This window comes from Nelumbo lutea, chromosome 2, assembly GCF_056320005.1.
Source record: "Nelumbo lutea isolate HS-2025 chromosome 2, American lotus-T2T, whole genome shotgun sequence".
NCBI classification, from domain to species: Eukaryota; Viridiplantae; Streptophyta; class Magnoliopsida; order Proteales; family Nelumbonaceae; genus Nelumbo; species Nelumbo lutea.
Window position 1 is genome coordinate 77,367,953 of NC_142685.1, and position 6,997 is coordinate 77,374,949.

General features: G+C 39.7%; 2 long non-coding RNA genes across 2 annotated transcripts; both read left to right on the forward strand.

Annotated features, from left to right (window-relative positions):
- Positions 1-205: 205 nt before the first annotated feature.
- Positions 206-1,058, forward strand: LOC148871592 (uncharacterized). The gene is made up of 2 exons (XR_016107859.1): positions 206-664; positions 771-1,058. It is a non-coding gene; the product is annotated as an uncharacterized LOC148871592 (long non-coding RNA).
- A 3,982-nt stretch (positions 1,059-5,040) lies between these two features.
- LOC148871593 (uncharacterized) lies at positions 5,041-5,820 on the forward strand. Its single transcript, XR_016107860.1, has 2 exons — positions 5,041-5,107; positions 5,243-5,820. It is a non-coding gene; the product is annotated as an uncharacterized LOC148871593 (long non-coding RNA).
- Positions 5,821-6,997: the final 1,177 nt, after the last annotated feature.

Genomic DNA, 6,997 nt, shown 5'->3' on the forward strand with positions numbered 1-6,997 from the left:
CCCTACTCCGCAGTCAAACCCATCTTGACCCTCCATTTTTTTGGCCAAAAAATCCCCATCATGGAACTGAACCAGAATGCCCGATTTGACCCGGACCCGGTTTGACCCAATTCGCCCAAAATTACAAAAGTACCCCCGCATTCCCAAAATTTACAAAATTACCCTTATGCCCTAATATTTAATTATGCATTTCTTCATCATTCGAAGAGAATCCACTATTCACCTTCTCCCCTATTTCGAATGGGATTCATCTCCTTGTTCGAAGGCAGAGGCGGAGCAGTGGCACCCAACCAACCCACCTCCGCTCTACTTCTCTCTCCACACTCCCTCTTCCTCTTCTTTTCCTCCTTCTTCTTCTTGTTTTTCTCCCTTCTCTTTCTCTCTTTTCCGATTAGGAGAAAACATTATCCATTATCAACAAGCTCTCTAACCAGCAATATTTGAATAGCGGGAAGTTCTTCACAGCGAAAACACTTAGAGCAATCCTTCATTGTTTCTTCGAAGATTCTTCTCACCATTTTTACGGATCTCTTTGTTCCCTTGATCCATTGAATTTAGGCCAACATATAACATAGATCAAGATCCGATTATAGTCATTCATAGTTGTCATCATTAGGATTATTGTGCTCTGTTCAAGTCATACCTCTGGCCAAAACCCAAGCAGGTAATTAAGCTCTCTTAGCATCTCTTTTGTATTTCATTTTCTTTTATTTCCTTTTTGTCTCTGTTATCTCATTTCATTTTCTTGAATGGTGTGATGGCTTAATCAGAATCTGAGGAGGTTACCGGAGCTGGTGGCGAAATAGTCATCGAATCAGCTTCTGTCAAATCCTCAATGTTAATCCCATTTCATCATTGTGTTACTAGATTTTTTATTTTATTCGGTTTTAAAAATTTGACCATCGTAGTGATCTGTTTTGAAAGAGGATTGTCTGTTAATAATTTGAAAGGTTCTGTTATTGATATGTTCTAAAGGAGGATCACAGCTTGTTGAGTTCTCTGTTGTTTTATTTCTGACGATTGACTAAGTTGGAGTGGAAAAATTGAGGAGTTTAAAATTGAATGCATTAATCTCTTACCTGTTTTATTAAACCGAATGCTACCAAGTTGTTTTTTTGTTATTCGGCATCAATGACGCTGAGGTGAGAGGACTGTTAATAGTAATTCTTTGGTTACAGCAAGCAAAATAAACCAAAAAGAAAAAATATATAAAACAAATAAATTATGAGATAAAAAAAGAACAAAATAGGAGGTTATAAATTTGTAATGGTGAGTTTGGATCACTGGTACAGGATGCTTAATTTGATAGATTAGAAATATTAAAAAAAAACACAAATGATGAAAAATAAATAAATAAAATAATAGTAAAAGTGATTCCAAAAAAATTTACAAAGAGGTTTTTTTATATAAGAAAAATAAAAGACAAATAAATAAATAATTGATAAAAAATAATAAAAAAAAGTGAAACAAACAATAAAAAATAAAAAATATATAAATGGAAAATAATGAGAACTGATACAACAGTTTCACTTTTGTATTGGCTTGCTTTGGTGCTTGGTTCTTATTATCATAGTGGTTTATGTTTATTTGTTGGAGATACCATGTGGGCTCCACCTATTGGACCCGGGAGAGGGGTGCTTAACCCCTTCCCTCTCCTATCCGAGTCTTACCCGGACTAGTTTAGCCAGTGCCTTGGGTCTTGGAGTCACTATCAAACTAAAATATTTTTGATGCCATTCTCGGAGGTCCCATCACCTCTATTTCCATAACTGATGGGTGGCGACTCCATTTCTAGCCCAAGTGGCAAGTGAGCCAGTTTTTCTGATGCTCACACCTAACAATAACAAGGGGGTTGGAAAGCGAATTACCTTGCAGAGGGGCTGAAAACTTTACTAAACGATCTAATATCAAACTGCCCCTCGATAGAAAGCACCCTATCAATAGACAAGAGGGTTGAGAATATTAGCACAACCAATTCAAATGACCAAATAATCAATGCCAAATTACAACGAAAATGGGAGATGTGTTAGATAGTGTATGCCCTTAGCTCCAACCAGATTGATGTACATTAGACATTTATTGTAAATGAATAAAAGTACATAATTGATTCAAGTTATACTTGGTATGTTTTTATATAATTACCCTTAAACTGGACACTTATGAGACTCGTGTTAGTTTGGAATGTTCTCAGCTATTGGATAGACCAGGGGAGGTTTATCCTACCAAGACTGACACTAATGTGCTGCCAAGTCAGTTGGGGTAGCTTGTCTCAGTTGTCAGGGTGAGACCCAAAGCACATGTAGTGTGTGTTTACTTGAAACACTGAATCAGGACCATTTTCCAGTTATGCCCTAGACCTTGGTGGTTTGTGGGCAAAACTGGAAAGTTACACCTAACCCCTAGACTCGATTGTGGTACTGCAATATGTGTTGGATTGACTTGGGTATGTTGAGGTAATCTGAGAATTCACTCGAGTGGGTGATCATAGTGATAGGATCAGCCCCTTTGTCGGACAAAGTGAATGATCGGGGACTTCACTCTCTCTGATGGAAACCAAAACTGCTGGTAGTCAATTTCAGTCATGTTTGAGATTTGTTTTGCAAAATATATATATATATATATGTTTTATGAAAAAGGTTTGCAAAAATGTTTTAATTCCCGGGATCCATCTGAGCAGAGAGTGCAACACTGTACCATGCAGTCGAGGGAGAGGTCCTCTCTTGTCAGGCAGTGTTTGATCATTATGAGCTGAGAGGTTAAGTATAAAACCTTTAGGGATTTTATACCTAATGGGATAATCTCACTTAAGAACCATAGTCCTTGGACCTTCATAAGGTGACTGGACCCAAGGACCATTTAGTGTAAATGTTGGGCCCAATAAGAACCCATATTGATGGAATTAGGGGTTCACTGTGTTCAATAGTGAATTCGGCTAGTCTTTGTAACAAAGGCTAGGCTGAACCCATATGGCTTTTGTAAAGTCAATGTTAAGGTCCCACACCATACAAAAAGAGCCATGTTAGCTAGCAATTAAAAGGGGAGGTAAGCCCACTTACATAATGGGCCTAGGGCCCAAGATTAATATGATTAATTAGGGTGTCACATGACAACTTAAGCAGTCATGTGACATGGGGAGAATATGGGTTTGGATCAATAGATATAATAAGGGGATAAGCCTTATCACTTAAGGAGTCCTAATCCAAATAAAGATTTGGATTAGGAAACTCCTAATTGGATTAGGAGAAGCTGATCCTTAAGGGTTATAAATAGAGAGGGCGGATTGCTTCGATTTCACCTTTTTCTACTCTCAGTTCTCTCCCTCTATTCTTTCCGCCCTACCCTATTCGATCTCCAGTTTCTTGGACTGATCAAGATTGGATCTTGATTCTGATTTTTGCAAGAAAAATCAAATTTAATTGGTGCTCACCATCCCTTGCTTAATCCTTGCTGAAGGATTGCAGTTCTTGCTGAATGACTATATTGCTGAACCTACTTCATCTCAAGCTGCACCATCTTTAGTGGAGGCGAGTTTTGGTACCCTCTTTGGGTGTGAACACCTACTTTGGGAGCTACACGTGTGGATTCCATATCAGGTATTACTTTCACTTTTCTTTGGTTTCAAATCTGGTCCGATTTGGATCAGGAACGATTACTGAAAAATGCAATTTTTCTAAAACTGGGAATACGATTCCCGGGAGGGAGAAAAGAAATTTTGAAATTTTGCCCTACCACCCTACATGGTTCGGCTATCCATATGATGGATCTCCCTTCCCTTTAAGATGAACTCTAAGCATCCGCCCCCACTTGTTGCCCAAATAACAGCAAGATATAGCGAAACACAAATGCTTATTAGTAAGCTCCCACTTACCAATAAACAGGGGGGCTAATTAATAGCTTACCCAAATTAAAGATTTTCATGCGCATAGTCTGCCATACATCCCAACTAGGAACAGGAACAACTACCAAACCTAACACAATGAATACACACCCCAAACCAGGGGGCCTGTGCACTACAAGCCATGAAAAATCATAGAAACATGGCACTACGACATTCATGGCTCTCCACACCTATTACTTTGTCATAGACTTCCAAAACAAACCCCGACAATACAAATGCTTATCGGTAAGCTCCCACTTACCAATAAGAAGGGGGCCTAATTGTAGGAACATGTTGATCACCATGACTATAGTAACTCAAAAGGTGCTAAACCAATACCACAAAGGTACCCGTGATGTGTTTAGGACTCGACACAAACTTACGATGAGCTCTTAGTCTGTATAAGAGTGCGATGAACTCAGAGCCTATAACCAACTTGTGATGAGCATAAAGCCATCGCGAGGCTGTGATGAGCATGGATTCATCACATATGCATGATGAGCACGAGCTGCCGCAAGGCTGCGATGAGTTCAGAGCCCCCACAAACCTGCGACGAGCTCAAGTCCATTGTAAATCAAAAATGAGTGAAGAAATACGTGCTTCACTAACAACACTTGTGACAGGATGCCCAGTAATATTAGAAAAGACACATGATATAAGTATTAACATCATTTGTGCCACGTCAATCTAAGAGACTCACAAGAGGAAGTAGAACACGTGTATTATGAGAATTCTCAGACGAAAAGAAACTTGTCCTTAAGATATCTCATAAGACACATGGTGAAACCCTAACGGTGTTCCCTGACAACTGACACTAAATCCAAGATTCCCTTCCCTAGTAGTAATCAAACACTTTTAACTCCTTGCTTTTGGGACCTCGAGATCATCACTATAAAAGGAGGACCGAGTCATAACAAGGGAGGACATTCCATTCATTATAGCCTTTAGCCTACCCTTTGCCCTCAGCCTTTCATTGCCCTTTAAGGAGACCCTTGTGCATAGCCTTACCACACCACTCACAAATTCTTCTGGGGTTGGGTTAAGTATGTTTTTTCTAGAGGTGTATATAGGACCTCAAGTGTATTGATACGTGTTAAATATTGTTGGAACATCCAAGTGATCTTGCAGTGCTGTTGATATGTTGTGATCAATATGTTGTTGATAGGTTTGCTGGTGGGTTTCTAAAAAAATAGGAAAGGTTCGAGGATAGTTTTATGACTCTACATTTTGGTAAGTGAAGTATCAGGTAGGGGAAAATATGGCACAAAGGAGATAGGAAGCCCCTCATTAAGTGTGTAAGATTTTGGAACATGCTAATGCTCTTGCAATGTGATTTGAGCATTTGTTGCGATTTCTTTGTTGCAGGTGTCATAGCACATGTTCTGCGATGACTAGAATATGGGGCACAATTGAGTAATTCTTAATTCTGCCAGGCGTCGTAGCACCGGTTCCGCGATGACTAGAATGTGTATTGACCATCCACTGCAAAGTATTTTTGGACTTTGGGTAGGCATCTATACATAGAGTGTGTTTGTTTAACTATGGCAATTGATTGCACATAGATATTTGGTTGTGGTGGGTTATTCATTACCACCTGGGATTCTGTCACATGGTTGTTTCTTGGTTGTAGCGGGATATGCAAATTGCTTACTGCAATTACAGATGTGCCTGTCTTAGTCAGGTTATCATGTTCTGGGAATGTTGATTCTATATATATTATGAATATTGGTGTAACTATGGTGTGTACCATCACATATGAAGTCCTTTTCAGATTGTTGTAGCTTAACTTAGTTATGTCATCGCAACTCAGAATACTAAGTGCTTGTGATATTCCATCGCCCTTGTAGTGTTGGACAGTTTTGTATGCCCTTAGCTTCAATCAGAATGATGTACTTTATGAGTTTATTGTAAATGAATAAAAGTGCATATTTGATTCATGTTCCCTTGGTATGTTTCTGTGTAATACCCTTAAATTGGACACTTAATGAGACTCGTGTTAGTTTAGAATGTTCACAGCCAGTGGGTCAGTCTAGGGAGACCTTATCTTGATAAGGTTGACACTGTTGTGCCACCAAGTCGGTTGGGGTGGCCTGTCTCAGCTGCCAGGGTGAGACCCTAGGCACATACAGTGTAGGATTAATTGAATCTTTGAACTAGACTAGATTTCAAGTGTTGCCCTGGACCTTGGAGTTTAATGGGCAAAACTGGAAAGTTACACCTGACCCCTAGACTGGATAATGATACTGCACTAGGTGTCGGATTAGGCTATCTTTGATGTACCAATTAGTGAAATCCTTAGCAGGAGTCAAAACCTGGGTATGTTGGGACAGTTTGAGAATTCATCTGAGTGGGTGATCATAGTGACAGGATCAGCCCCTTTGTCAGACAAAGGTAATGATCGGGTATGCACTCTCACTGATGGAAACCAAGACTGTCGGCAGCCGATTTCAATCGTTGAGATTTGTTTTGCAAAGTAGATTTTATATGATATATATATATATATATATATATATATATATATATATATATTATGGTTCCTAAAATATTTACAAAAGGTTTTAATTCCCGGGATCCATATAAGTAGAGAGTGCAACACTGTTCCTTGCAGCCGAGGGAGAGGTCCTCTCTTGTCGGGCAGTGTATGATCATTATGGGCTGAGAGGTTAAGTGTAAGACCATTGAGGATAATACCTGATGGGCTAAACTTGCATCTGCCCATAGTACCTGGGTGTTACAAGGTGGCTTGGCCCAGAGACCACTTAGGGTAAGTGTTGGGCCCGTAGAGCCCATTTGATGGGTTTCAGGGGTTGCACTGTCCATAACAGTGTATTCGGCCATGCCTTGTAACAAAGACTGGGCTGAACACATGTGACTGATGTGTAGATCAATGCTTGGGTCCCACGCCATACAAGGAAGCCCAACTGGGCAGCAGTCAGGAAGGTTAAGTGAGCACATAAGCTTAATGGGCCTAAAGCCCATTTCGAACTGGACTTATTTAATAAGTTAAATATGGGCGAATTCTGAGATGGATCAGCAGATAGGATAGGGTCTTAAACCTATCCACTCAGAGAGTCCAGATCTGAATATGAGTCAGATCTAGAAACCTCTTAATGAGATTAG